A 16,119-nucleotide genomic window follows, 5' to 3' on the forward strand; every position below is an offset into this window, starting at 1 on the left:
TTTTATTGGAATATAATTGCTTTGCAATGTTATACTAGTTTCTGCTGTACAATGAAGTGCATCAGCTATACCTACACATTTATCCCCTCCTTCTTGAGCTTCTCTTCCACCCTCCAGCTCCCCACGTCACCTGCCTACATCATCACAGAACATCAGGGGCAGCTCCCTGTGCTATGCAGCAGCTTCCCACAGCTCTCTATCTCACACATGTTAGTGCACAATGGCACCCACTCCAGTGTTCTTGCCTGGAGAATCCCAGGGACGGAGCCTGGTGGGCTGCAGTCCACGGGGTCGCGAACAGTCGGACACGACTGAGCGACTTCACTTTCACTTTTCACTTTCATGCATTGGAGAAGGAAATGGCAACCCACTCCAGTACTCTTACCTGGAGAGTCCGATGGACGGACAGGGAGCCTGGTGGGCTGCCGTCTATGGGGTCGCACAGAGTCGGACATGACTGAAGCAACTTAGTAGCAGCTGCAACAGTGTGTATATGTTCAATACTACTCTCTCAGTTTGTCCCACCCTCTCTTCCCCCAATCTCCACTCCATGCCTGTGATGGGCTGACAAGACATCAGAAAAGTACCATATTAATGCAGACATGGGGGTTCTTAGAACTGAGGGCAGGGCAGCTGTGATGGAAGACAGAGAAATTAGTTGGAAGCAAAGTGTGTAAGAGAATTAGTGGCTAATAGAAATGGGGAATGAGAAGTGGGAGTAACCAATGGTGACTTGGATTGGTTGAGTCATCTGGCACATGTTCTTGAACATTTGGCCTCCATCAGGTGCTGTACAGAAAAAGACTAGTACAGGTTCTTATGTGATACGGAAAGCCAAGTCTTATGGGGATTCAAAGTGAAGAATCTTTTCATCCAACTGTGGAAACGCCCTGGAAAAGTAGCCTTTGACTGAAGTCTTGAATAATAAATAAGACGTGGCCATTCAACAACAGTGATGGACTGGGTTGGGGTAGAGGTCATATAAGGAGTTATTCCAGAAATGAGGCTGATGCACAGAAGAAAGGCCCTTACATCAATATACCCTTATTGAAGAGATGCCTCATTGGAAAATACCCTGATGCTGGGAAAGACTGAGGGCAGGAGACGACGGGGGCAACAGAGGATAAGATGATTGGATGGCATCGCCAACTCAATGGACACGAGTTTGAGCAAGCTCTGGGAGATAGTGAAGGACAGGGAAGCCTGGCATGCTGCAGTTCACGGGGTCCCAAAAAGCTAGACACAACTTAGTGTCTGAACAACAGCAACATTGCTGAGTGATAGACAAGACCAGAAGGACTCTTAGGTTTTTAAGAACTTATGATGATAGCGTCACACGTTGGGAAGTGTGGGCAGAGCTCCAGCAAGCAAGGACCTCCCACCTTCTGAGGGTCTCCCCCACGCCTGCAGATACGTATGTTGAGTATTGCCCACTCTGGTTGCTGTCCCCTTCGTAGTGGGTTGGAGCGCTGAAGGCCTGGCTCCAAGAAGAGTGTGACAACTCCCAGAAACAAACACAGTTAATCCCTTTGCCCTCCAGTTTTCACTCTGTCTTTTGTCTTTTCCTATGTCCTTTTGATCACAGCCCTGGTGTTGGTTCTAAGAAGTGCATCTTGAATCCCTTATTAGAGTCTGTGAGCCTCGTTCTTACGGCCCTGGAGAAGGTGATCAGGTAGTTCGAGTGTGATCTTGCTAAGCTGCTCTTAGTCACTCCTGGGAGCTGGATTTGGTTCAAGTTCTAAACCTCTGACTGTAGCTTGGCACTGACAGATTACTTTCTACTCCCACAGTCAAGTCTCTTCTTGGCATACGGGAAATGGTAAATATGTCACAAGTCAGGCAAAACTAAAAAGGTCAGCAATCTTTAAATTGCAGGTGTTGAAGGCCAGAAGGAAGCCGTGGAGTCATTGCCAGACCTCCTGGCAGAATGGCCCGCATGTTGGGGAAAATTGTCAGGTGGTGTCATGTGGTGGGTGGATGGAAAACTCTTTTGGAATGATAGGATGGGAGTGTGGCGTGGCTTGCTTTTTTCTTTTTTTAATTTGAAAAGATGCACACAAGGAATTTTCACAGGTGCCCAGAGGTGATCTTTCCATATTTAGGAAATTTCAAAGTTTTTTTGCGACAGTATCGAGTATATTTTATTTTTAAATGAAGAACTTCCATTTTCTCCTTTTAGGTAAAGTGTCACATGTTAGATTCCCACATCCCACGTTAGTTTTAATAGCATCACCCTCAGTTCTCTAAGGACAGAGTAGTTCTTAAATATCATTATTTCCCTGAGAATGCTCATTGGAGTAGGTTTTCAAAAGGTTGTTGGTTATCTAAAGAATGGGACTGGTGCACTGGGACGACCCAGAGGGATGGTATGGGGAGGGAGGGGGGGAGGGGGGTTCAGGATGGGGAACACGTGTATACCTGTGGTGAATTCTGTTGATGTATGGCAAAACCAATACAATATTGTAAAGTAATTAACCTCCAATTAAAATAAATAAATTTATATTAAAAAAGTTCCTTTAATACTATACTTTTTTCTTCTTTCTTTTTACCTTTCTTCTCCTTTTCCCCCTCCTTTTCCTCTTTTTTCTCTTCCCCTTCCCTCACTTTATCTCCCCTTTACTCCTGGATTCAAATTTCACTTTTCATACTACCTGTGACTCTGGGAAATTTACTTTATATTGCTTTATATATTTTACTTGTTAAGTGAGAATAATACTAGTCATTCCTATATATGTGAGAGATACATATATAACATATATATAAGACATATACATGCTTTCATCTTATAATGTTACTGTAATGACTGTTGTTTAGTTGCTAAGTCATGTCTGAATCTTTTGAGATCCTGCAAACTGTAGCCCCCGCCCCAAGGCTCTTCTGTCTATGAGATTTCCCAGGCAAGAATACTGGAGTGAGTTGCTATTTTCTCTTCCAAGGGATATTTTCAACCCAGGGATCAAACTTATGTCTCCTGCATTAGCAGACAGATTCTTTACTGCTGAGCTACCAGGGAAGCTCAAACATTCATATTAGCTGTAATTACATTGGATGAATTTCAAAATAAGTATTGAATAGATGAAACATAAGCCCATTTTGACCTTTGTTATACTCTTTTAAAAAGTCATGCATTTTTAGTCAACAAACTATTCATTAGAATAACTATGAGCACATAATCTTCAGAATCTGTGACAGTCCTGATAACATTCACAAGGGCTTCTCTCTCTTGTCCTTCCTCAGAATAAAGCCCAATACATAAGGCCACCCCCTTTAGATTTGAACATAGAAGAGAAATACAGACTTAAAAGAAAAGTTGCTTTGCTGTTAAATGTAAAGTCAAGAAGAAAAAGAAAAGGAATAGTGACAAAAATTTTTAAACAGGAATGGGTTATATAGAACCTATTCTTCATTTACAAAAGGATTTCAAGCACTCCCAGGAATTAGACAAAATTTAAATCAACCAAAAAGATAAAATGGAATGCTCAGTTGAAAGGGGAATTGATGATACTTCAAATATGCTGCAAGTAATATCTAAAATCTCCACCATTTGAGAAGAAATAAGAACTGTATTGCCTTGCTCTCTTAGGTAAACTAACAGTTTGGCAAGAATTAAATTTCTGCTATTACAGAGTATGTGCTATAGTTCAGTTCAGTTGCTCAGTCGTGTCCAACACTTTGCGACTCCATGAACTGCAGGACGCCAGGCCTCCCTGTCCATCACCAACTTCCAGAGTCCACTCAAACCCATGTCCATTGAATCGGTGATGCCATCCAACCATCTCATCCTCTGTCGCCCCCTTCTCCTCCTGCTCTCAATCTTTCCCAGCATCAGGGTCTTTTCAAATGAGTCAGCTCTTCGTATCAGCTGGCCAAAGTATTGGAATTTCAGCTTCAGCATCAGTCCCTCCAATGAACACCCAGGACTGATCTCCTTTAGGATAGACTGGTTGGATCTCCTTGCTATAAGGTAACAATTAAAAAAAAAAAACAACCAATAATCGTTTACATTTGATACATACCCTACATGGTACAAAGTGCTTTCATCTAGATTCCCTTATCAATAGTTGGGTGCATATTTACCCCCACTTTTAAAATGCAGAAACTGAGGCTAAAATTCAGTGGTGCCAGAGGGCTAGTTTGTGACTCAGGTGCCACTCAGGTGCCACCAGGCCTTAGTCTTGACTTCTGGCCCAAGGCTCTTTCCTCTAGCCAACCTGACCACATGGCAGTTGCCCAACAAATACTTGTGGGTATTTATGTGCTTCCCTGAGATAGTTCTACTTTCACATTTTATAGAGTATTTACCATTCAGTGTTGATTTCTTACTTGTGTATCTGGCATGGTGGGAATTCCTGAAAGAGAAGGTTTTTCCAGTGTATTTTGTTGCTATCAATTATAGAAAGCGTAACATTCAGTACCCTCTTCTCTGCTCTTCCTTCAGTGAAAGCTCTCATTAGATCTAGCTTTCCAGATTCTCCGAATGATTCCCTACATCCATGTAATTTTCCTCTTATGTATATTCTTTATTGTGACATTCAGCAAGGATCAGAATTCCTTGGAGCTGGAGTGATGAAGAACATTATATCTAAATGAATTGCTTAGTTGTTCTTGCTCTAAAATGAAGGCTCTCTCATTTATAAAGGCTAAAGTTGTGTCCCCATGCTACCAACTTAATATAACTCCCAAAATCCTGTGGAAGAATCAACTAATGTATTTTCTATTGGGGGCAGAGGAGGAAAGTTTATAAATATAGATGTTTTTAATCAATAAGTAAAAGAGTCAACATATTTTCAAGAATTGACTAAACACATTATACTCGAAAACCATTATTTGGTGCAGAAAATGAGAAGGAGAAAAAGAGATGTAGAAAGACAGGGCAAACTAGATCTTATATTTTATACATTAAAAATGATAAAAATGGGGAGGATGAGAAAAAGAAAAAGAAAAAAAGGAAGAAGAAGAGATAAAATAAGCTAAAATCTTGAAAGAAAAATGAAGCTATAATTAAAATAAATTGAGAGTAAGAAATGAATGAGAGAGATCCACATGAAGACGCTTCATATTCTACCCAGGATCCTTAATGTTTTAAGTTCCTGTTTTTAAATTGTCTTTCTAAAGTGATTATGTGTCTCTATCAATTAGCAACACATAGTTCTGGGTGGAAAATTCTCCAGCGGTTTTCATGATGATATACATCATTTCTTAAAATCACATAGCTTTTCTTAACTTTTTTTATTCCCCCAATGGTCCTATACATCATCCAGCTTGGTTAAAAATAATCAGCTGCACTTGCTCATTTCTAGCAGAAAGTTCTTTGCTAGAAAACGTAGTCTGTATGAGATACATGTTTGAACGAGTCTGACAGTTTTCACTTGTGCTTTTCTACAGAGAGGATGTGGTAGTCCTCCAGTGGGGTAGAAGTATTTTGGAAGATACTTAAATTCAATCAATGTGAAGGGTATATCCTTCTGGTTGACCATCATAAAATTGTTTTGGACTTGTTTTAGAGATGCTGTGCTGATAGTTATTTCGGTATAGACCAGAGTTTGTACCAATACCTTTACCACCACTCACAAACGCCTTTACAGATGATGGGCTGGAGTTAAGGTCTGTGGGACAGAGACAAATCAGGGAGTCTTTTCAGTAATGAGTCCAGAGCTTTGACCTTATTGGCGTCATTTCCTGGCGAGCTACCATAGCACTCCACCCATTGAAACATTCTGAATCAAGTCAATGATTCACTTTATCTTTCTGACACACAAACCCCAGGATGATTGGTAGCTCTTGACTTGAGCTGGAGGGCATGGTGGTGCATTCCAGTTGCTTATCTTGTTCCATTATTGGGTTCACTCCCAATGGGCACCTGTGGGCCCTGAAGGAATGTACCGTAAAGGGAAATGTATGTAGTTAAAGTGATAGGGCATCTTAGGATTTGCCTAACCTTTTGTGAGAGGAAGGATGATCAGGATGGTGTGATGTTACATAATCAATAAAAATAATAAGATTCAGAACAGACGCTTGCTTAGGGTCAGGCCATGGTGGAACTCAAGCATGTGTTTGTAAGTCTACTGGTTGACTAGTTTATTATCAGCTAGTTAAATCATGAGACTATGCAGAACTGATGGAAACAGAGTAGAATGATGGCTAACATAACATAACAGGCTTGCAGACTGGGGAGATGTTGGGTAGTGAGTACAAACTTGCAGTTAGAAGGTGCTAAGTTTTGGAGATTTAGTGCACAGATTTGTGATGACAGTCAGTAATATGGCACTGTATACTTCAAAGTTGTGAAGAGAGAAGTCTTAAATGTCCTCACCATAAAAAAAAATCATAAGGCTATAATACTACAAGAGGTTATAGCCATTTCTTATTTATGGAAATGAAGCTGCTAATTAATAAGATCTGTAAAATAATTCTCCTGTATCATTGAATAGTATATTCCTTCCAAAAGAGAATTCAGAGAGTGGGTATTTGCACAGCACTTATTTTCTGACAGAGATGCTAAGACTCAGAGAACACAATGGCTTGCCCAGTCACACAGTGAATTACTGGCATGGTTAATCAGTTATTCTTGAGCCCTAACCAACAAAGTAACCTATTTCTGGAACTGTTTTATGGGCACTTTCCACCTTAGTTAATAAAGCAACTTTACTACTAGATTTGGAAAAAGCTAATGGCCCATGTAAACTATTTGTAGTTAGCTTTCACTTATTTTATGTTGCAAAATCTAACACAAAATATAGCATATTATTGATATCTCTTGATATAATATATTATTTCTAGGACTATCCATTAAGTTGGGAGGACAGTAAAAATTTTGTAAGGCTTGCTATAATATTTTCATAAAAGCCTGGTATTCTAAGAAATAAGATCATTCTTTTATCTTCTAATAGCAATTCTTTACTAGAAAATATTAAAACTCTGAACAAAGGTAGGCTTTTAAAATCGTATTTCTAAGTTAAGTACTGCATAGACTGTGAAATAAGGTTCTTTTTATATGTGGTTTTGGAAATAGTTCATTCTTTTCTGATTATAAAGTATTTGTTTACTGTAAAAATTGATATAGAAACAATATGAAAATAAGGGGGGAGAGTCCCCACTACTGAAGATCATTTCTTTTTCCATTTTGGTGATTTTCTTTCCAATTTGTTTATTTTGAAAAGCATGGATATGAACATATACACTTTCCCATAATGTGTTAACAGAACATTTAAAATGTATCCTACAACTTTATCATAACATCATTGAGATTTTCCCTTTGATAAAATGATTCAAAATTGTTTAAATGGCAACATATCATTCAATACTCTGGATATCCTACAGTTATTTTAATCACTGCCCTATTTTTAACTGTTTGGGTATTTTCTTTCCTGTTCTCTGTAATGCTGCTATGATCAGTCATGTGTGTCATTTTCTCAAGCATTTCTGGTTATAGTCTTAGTATATACAGATTGCCTTAAATGAAAAATTAGGTTTAGTCATTTCTAGAAAAGCTCCAGAACATAAACAAATGAATAGCTAAATGATCCCTAGCAGGAGTACAGCAAACCTACCTAACATTGGAATGTTTAAACATCACATATTAGAGCTTGGAGCCTGTCACATGCTGGCCTTTTAGCTGATGGTATTCATATGCACCAGGTGGAAATTGCTGGCTCAAATGTGAAACTATCTGTTCTGAAGGAACTTGTGGCCTAGGTCCCTACCTGTGCCTTGACCCAGCAGCATTCCTAAGCAAATTATTCTCTGCCTCATTAGGTTATTATAGCTGGCTCCTTCATGTTACCTTTGAAAGGCATGCAGGGGAATTTTCAAATTTACAACAGGGAGCTACCAAGATTTCATCATCAGAGCAATAACTCAATTACCTATTAAAAACCTTTGATCTGTTAAATAAATACACTAAGTATTTAGAGGCTTCTTTGGAAAGTACAGGACTGCTCTCCTCCCTTCCATTGGCTCTCTTCTTCCGGTTCTTCGATTTCCCTGGCAAAATATTTACTTCAAGAGTTCAGGGTGTGGTGTGTACATTTCACAGGGCATTTTGTCTTTGTGCCAGAAAAAAATGAAAAGTACCCAACAATTAATGAGACAGAGGCTAGGACTTATCACAGTAATTGATAGTGTGCTGGCATTTGCTACATTTTAGACTCTTATTTCATAAAAATCTTAAGTAAATACATCTAATTCTGGATATTGTGAAATGTACAGGGATCTGGGTTTACCTGATCAGAGATTTCTAGTAGGTAGCTTTGCAATCTCAAATCTATTGATATTAAGTATGTACACTTTTGAAAGACCCTGAAATTGCATTTCTTGGACCTACTTTAAGAGAATAATTAAGAATACATGCAAAAATTCATCTGTAGTTTGTCCTTCATAGTGCTGTTTATAAAAACTGAAGAACTAGAAACAGCCTGAAAACAAGGATGATTATGCAATGGGAAACTACACAATAATCTAGAATGATGGTATAGAGAGTGCATTTGTTAATATGAATGGATGATTTATCTGTATTTTTAAATGAAATGGATAAGTTTTGGAGAATATGAGCACTCTGATTAAATTTATGTTAAGTATGTGGATATTCTAATAGAATTAAGTCTAGAAGCTTACACAGTTTTTTTTTTAAACCATTGAAATCCTCTGGATGGTGAATACATGACTAATCTTTACATTTCTCTTTTGACTTGTTTATATCTTTTTTATTTAAACAGATTATATGGTGGTGTTATATTTTTAAGTGCACAAATCTCTTTAAAGCTCTATTTTTTTTCCTGCATTATGTCTTACAGACTTTCTTCATCCTTAAGAGAAGAAAAGACACCAGAAGACTTATGTATTCAGCTTGACATACACACTTTATGATAATTTTTTTTTTTTGCAAGGAAAAAACTAAATATTCAACCATTTCTTCTAAACCATTAAAACAATCCAGGAGCAGATATGACTCCAGAGTCTATAGATAAATATGATGCTCTCGTCATTGCTTCCCTCAGCTCACAGCAACCATTCCTAATACATAATGAAACTTTTCTCTATATCTTGTATTTAGCCTCAAAATCATTCTTAGCATAACAGTTCATAAAATGTTAGCTTGTTTGTCTCATCAGGAAGTTATCATACTAAAATCAGTCATAACACTGTTGAATAATATTTATTGCATTTTCCATTGAATATTGTTAAAAGGGAACTCTATTAAACCAAGAAACACTAGCATCTCATCAGTGAAAACCCTTTAATGAAAATATGACCTATGCTTTAGAATGATAAAAAAAAGAAGTGAAACCTAATTTTAGCAGGATGAAATTTAAAATAAATGTTACAAATATAGAAGATTAAGACTATTTTTGACATACAACATGCCAATCATTGTACATGGTTCAACAATTTAAACCTAAAAAATTTAGATGTCTTCTCATTGTTCCATACCCATACACATACAACGTGAACACTGAATACTTCGGTATCTTGCATGGTATTTATTCAATTTCTTTGAAGTTTTCAATCTCATGATGTTTTATATAGCCTTTTTTGCTCTTTTTCAACCTGGATTTCAAGGCACGCATCTTGGCTTGAACCAGCCAGTCTTGGGGACTCTATTAGTAATTAAGCAAAGAAAGGCAGCACCAGTTTTATAGTATCAGCACTATAATTTGGAAAGTTCATATTTCCTAAAAGACTTGAAGATAAAAAAAAATCAGTCACACTGATGGCATTAAGTTGTCTCTGTAGATGAGATTTTTTTTTTTCAGACAAAAATTTAGTCATGGTCTGTTGACTGGATTGATGATGCAATCCAGTTTGAAGTAACAAGGGAGATTCATTGGCTTCCAGATTTATAGTGGGAAACTCCTGCTAAAATCTCCTGAGCCCTCATGTACTTTGAGAATGGTCTCCTTCATAACGAAAGGTTTCTTGAAAAGCAGCCAAATTCCCAACTTTTTCATTCAGAAGAAGCAAAATACAGACTATCAGAAAATCAAAAGAGTTTTAAAGTGATGGATCTGGAATAACCAGTGTTATACCATCTAGTAACAACAAACTTAGGCTTCCCTGGTAGCTCAGCTTGTGAAGAATCTGCCTGCAATGCAGGAGACTCCAGTTCAATTCCTGGGTAGAGAAGACCCCTGGAGGAGGGATAGGCTACCCACTCCAGTATTCTTGGGCTTCCCTGGTGGCTCAGATGGTAAAGAATCTGCCTGCAATGTGGGAGACCTGGGTTTGAACCCTGGGTTTGGAAGATCCCCTGGAGAAGGGCATGGCAACCTACTCCAGTATTCTTGCCTGGAGAATCCCCATGGACAGAAGAGCCTGGCGGGTTACAGTCTATGTGGTTGCAAACAACTGGACATGACTGAGCGACTAAGCACAGCACAGCAGCAACAAACTTTCAAAAAATAAAAATATAATTGGTTTGCAGTATTGCATTAACTTCAGATATACAGCAAAGTGATATATATATTTGTATATATATATATTTTCAGATTCTTTTCCATTACGGATTATTACAAAATACTGAATATGGTTCACTGTGCTATACAGTAAATCCTTGATGTTTATCTATTTTATATATAGTGGTGTATCTGTTAGCCCCTTATTCCTAATTTATCCCTCCCCTACTGTTCCCCTATGGTAACAGTGAATTTGTTTTCTAAGTCTTATGACAGACTTTTTGATGACGAGAACACTGAATTAGAAAATTAATGTGAAAGAAACAGAAATTGTATTTAAAAGTGCTTAAAAATACTGTGGCTTACTTTCACACATATAGGAGAAAAGTTTTTCTAAGTATCTGAAGCACTTTTTCCCCAGACAGTAGCATATCCTCTCCTGCTTGAGTTTTGTGGTTTCCATTTCTTGAGGATATGTCATATGTTCTTTTTGACCAGGGAAAGTCATTAAACAATGACTTATACTTTGGAAAAACTAGGATTTCAAAAGATAGTGTTGAATTACATAAAACATTTCCCTCTCAAATGTCCATCATGGCTTAAAATTTTTTTTTTTTTCTGAGATACGTAGCATACTGTGTAACACTAACAGTGAAGGTTCTGTTATACATACTAGTGGCAAAAATGTTTCATTAAACAACCTATGCCCCCAACCCATGTTGAAAGTCAGATGTCTTGTTTGTTTGAAATTTCATTAAATTTAATATAATCTAATGTTTTTGAAATTTGGTGTTGGAGAAGACTCGTTAGAGTCCCTTGGACTGCAAGGAGATCCAACCAGTCCATTCTGAAGGAGATCAGCCCTGGGATTTCTTTGGAAGGAATGATGCTAAAGCTGAAACTCCAGTACTTTGGCCACCTCATGCGAAGAGTTGACTCATTGGAAAAGACTTTGATGCTGGGAGGGATTGGGGGCAGGAGGAGAAGGGGATGACCGAGGATGAGATGGCTGGATGGCATCACTGACTTGATGGACGTAAATCGGAGTGAACTCCGGGAGATGGTGATGGACAGGGAGGCCTGGCGTGCTGCGATTCATGGGGTTGCAAAGAGTCGGACACGACTGAGTGACTGTACTGAACTGAACTGAATGTTAAAAATGTCTAAATAGTCTCTAGGATGGCTTTATATTTGGTTCCAGACAGTTATTGATTTTATATGGTTGTTAACCAATTAAGTCCTCAAAAGCAAGATTGGCTTCAGCTATGCTTGAGTCCAGGTGAGACTGTCGTATGTGGGGGAAAGAATCTTCTCCATTTGGATGTCCATTGAGCGTTATAGACAGGACAGGAATCCTGGTTCTTCTCTTCCCTCAGTAATCCACACTGCTCTCACTGATCCCCGATTAAATTGCACTGCCACTCCCTTAGTTATTCAAGACAAAACACTTGGAATCATTCCTACTTTTTCTTTCACATTCACTATCCAAATATATATAAAAGAAGTCTTCTTTTTATCTTTATATTCCCAATTTAACTACTTCTGACCATCTCTACCATGTCCACCCTGCTATCAACAAACTTCCTCACTGCTTTCCTTGCTTCTATCCTGTTCTCATTTTAATATTTATTTTTATTTCTTTATTTAGTTGACTGCACTGAGTCTTAGTTGCAGCATGTGGGATCTAGTTCCCTGACCAGGGATTGAACTCTGGGCCCTCTGCAATGGGAGTGCAAGGTCTTAGCCCATGGATCACAAGGGAAGACCTGTTCTCCTTTTAAAATCTTATACCGTTTCCCTACATAAATTTATCCAATGGCATCCTATCTTGTCCCATTTGGGCTTCCCAGTGGTAACAAATTCGCCTGCCAAGGCAAGAGACGTGAGTTGGATCTCTGGATTGGGAAGATCCCCTGGAGGAGGAAATGGCAACCCACTCCAGTATTCTTGCCTGGAAAATCCCATGGACAGAGGAACTTGGCGGGCCACGGTTCATGGTGATGCAAAGAGTCAGACACGACTGAGTGACTGAGCATGCGTGGACCCCCACCCCAGTTAGAACAATCAGGCAAACTCCTGACCAAGGCCAGCAGAGTCTTCCCCGATCTCTCTCCTGGCTGCCTCTCTGTCCTCATTCCACACCACCCTGGCCCTCACTCCCTCTCCTCCCGCACGCGGGCCTTGCTGTCCCTCAAGCTTCCCAAGCAGTTCCCTGTCTTGGGGATGTTGCCCTTGCTGTTGCCTCCACTTTGGGTGCTCTTTGCCCAGACCCTACAGAGCTCTCTCCTTGACTTCATTCAGTCTCTGCTCACTGTCTCCCCCAGAGGTTCTTTCCAGAGGGCCTCACCTACATGGCATGCAAGACCTTTCCTGATCGCCTCACTCAAATGGCACTCATGAATAGTCTTTTTCATCATTCCGCTTTAGTTTTCTTCATAACACTTACATTACCTAATATTAAATTACTTACCTGTTAATGTCTTTCTTGTCTGTTTCATCTACTACAATCCAAGTTGCACGTGGGTAGAGACTTTGTTCTGTTTATTATGCTATCCTCGGTGCCATGAATAGTCTCTAGTGCTAATGAGGTGCACAAATACCCTTGTTGAATAAATGAATTCCTCTTCTCTTGTGTGAACAATAGGGCCTGTGTCAATGAGGCACCCTCTCTGGATCTTTCCTTGGAGGGGTAATCATTCACATTCTTTACCCTTCATCCCTTACTTTTCCTTTTATGTGAAGAGAAGTATAATCAATCTTAAATATTCATTGGAAGGATTGATGCTGAAGGCGAAGCTCCAGTACTTTGGCCACCTGATGTGAAGAGTCAACTCATTGCGAAAGCCCCTGATGCTGGAAAATAGTGAAAGCAAAAGGGGGTGACAGAGGATGAGATGGTTCGATAGCATCGCAGACTCAATGGACATGAATTTGAGAAAACTCCAGGAGATAGTGGAGGACAGAGGAGCCTGACATATTCAGTCCACAGGGTCGCAAAGAGTTGGACATGACTGAGCGACTGAACAACAAAAAAAGTACTTGTGTGTGTGTTTGTGTGTGGGTGTGAATGCAGGTGTGTATATGTTTAAAAAGGTAAGACCAAGCAGAAATGATTTTCCACAGCAGGAAGGTGGCCATAGCATTTTCACAAATCAGAATTCCACTTAGAATTCAGTGGGAAAGATTCATTCTCTCATAGTGGCACAGCAGAGAAATTTTTTTCTAGATGTCTGCAAAGAATGTTTCCATTTTCCCAAATGTCAAAAAAAAGCACCAATGGTCCATCTGCTGGGCCCTCCATAGACTTTGTGATGTTATCGCCCTAGTATCAACAAACTTCCTCACTGCCCTCTCTTATGTTCTCCTTTTAAAGTTTTTTTTTTATAATATTTGCTATTAAGTGAAGGGGAAGAGTGACTTCCTAGTTGATCAAAACAGTTGAGCAGAAGATACTGAAGGTAGTCAGTGGGGTGATGAAACTGCTCTTAATGTGATTTTGGTGCCCTTGAGAGGAGGCAAGTCTTCACTGTCAGGTGAACTGGCTACAAAGTAGGAAATCTTCAATCTGCCAACTTTGAAAGGACCAGAGGCTATGTAGCCCAAGATGACAGCAAGATGGAGACTTTGACAGTAAGAGAAAAGTTAGAATTTTCAGTGGCCATTTGACAAGAATGGAGCAGTCAGGCAAAAACAAAAACCAAAAACCCCAGCATACTGACAAAATCATTCAAGACCTTCACATAAGCCAAGTGGGGGACTCAAAGGTGGGAAGCCAGCAAATTTAGCAGAGTGTCTGGAAGAGAGAGAAAGACAACCAGCATTAGAATGGAGGGGATTTCAGATCCAACGATCCTGTGTATGGTTAGCTCACCATGGACTTGTTGTTCAGTTGCTTGGCCATGTCCTACTCTTTGAGACCCCATGGATGGCAATATGCCCAGATTCCCTGTTATTCACTGTCTCCTGGAGTTTGCTCAAACTCATGTCCATTAAATCAATGATGCCATCCAAACATCTCATCCTCTGTCATCCCTTTCTCCTCCTGCCTTCAATCTTTCCCAGCATCAGGGTCTTTCCTGATGAGTCAGTTCTTCTCATCTGGTGGCCAAAGTATCAGAGCTTCAGCTTTAGCATTAGTCCTTCCAGTGAATATTCAGGATTGACTTCCTTTAGGATTGACTGGTCTGATCTCCTTGCGGTCCAAGGGACTCTCAAGAGTCTTCTCCAGCACCACAATTCAAAAGCATCTATTCTTCGGCACCCAGCCTCTTTATGGTCCAACTCTCACATCTGTACATGACTACTGGAAAAATCAAAGCTCTGACTATATGGACACTTGTTGGTATCGTGGGCTTGGAGCTGGCATCTCAAATGCAATCCTTTTCCTGGAGAAGATGTCCAGGCAGGGAAGGAGCATCGTCTTCTCCATTCATCAGACCCATGACTCCACTTTTAAACTGTTTGATAGCCTTACCTTGTTGGCTTTGGGAAGGTGAAGTTTTATGGCTATGCATAGGAAACTTTGGCACTACCTGCATCCACTGGTTATGACTGAGTCCTGTAATAGCTCTGCTGATTTCTTCCCGTATGTCGTTAATGACACTCCTCTGCTGTGACCACCCAGAAACCGAGGCGATGGAACTGGAGAGTATTGAAGAGCCTCCCATAAGGATAAACAAAGCAGGGAGGAGTGAGCCATATTTTATTTCTCTTCCTACAGAGAAACTAAATCTGAACTGGAGGGTCTCTCAGTAGGTCAGAAAAGAAATATGGTTTTCACATATAAAACATATACAACTTTGCTCATAGACTGGGGTGGGTGTCCAAGCTCAAAAATTTACTTGGCAACCCTCAAGCTCCATTCCTGTTATCACAAAATTGGTTATAGGGGTCTTTAGTTTGGTCTAAACAACAGCCCTGCAGAAATTCAGAATGAAGCTGACTTCCAGTTTTATTGGACCCACAACCAGTGCTTTAACAATCTCTCAGTGGTATCTCTTTTAGTTCTTGAAAAAACAAAAAACCCAAACAATTAATACATGAATCTACCACTGGCTGTGCTTCTCTGGGAGCTCAGATGGTAAAGAATCTGCCTGCAATGCAGGAGACCGAGGTTCAACCCCTGAGTCAGGGAGATCCCCTGGAGAAGGGAATGGCAATACACTACAATATTCTTGCTTGGAGAATTCCATGGACAGAGGAGCCTGGTGGGCTTACAGCCCACGGGGTCTCAATTAATCAGACATGACTGAGTGACTAAACAGCAACAACCAGTGGCTATCAAAGAGTAATATCAAAACTGATCTCTGACCCACCCCCTGTAAAAATGAAGAGTCATATTGACAGGTGTCTTGTATTTAATGTAAAGACTGAAAACTTCTTTATCATGGTGCTTTTCCTCATGATGTTTGCACTGACCTAGCACCTCGGCTCTGGCTCACACTGCAAGTCACAGTGGCATCTTTTGGTAATTCCTCTCTTGACTATTTCTTTAGTGGTAATGATGACATTTTCAGGCTTCTTTGTGGGCATCAGAAATATTAGGCTTTGGTTTTCCTAGATCCAACATATAAGTATTCCTCAGTGTGACTACACAGCCTTGAAACATAATGAATTTATGACAAAGCTTTTGTCTCAGGATCAGTGGGACACGAGGAAGCAAGACATGTGCATATTCAGTATGTTCTGGAAAATATTTTTTACAAAACAGAGCTGTCCTCCTGGGTTC

The sequence above is a fragment of the Capricornis sumatraensis genome, chromosome 3 (assembly GCF_032405125.1).
Source record: "Capricornis sumatraensis isolate serow.1 chromosome 3, serow.2, whole genome shotgun sequence".
NCBI lineage: Eukaryota > Metazoa > Chordata > Mammalia > Artiodactyla > Bovidae > Capricornis > Capricornis sumatraensis.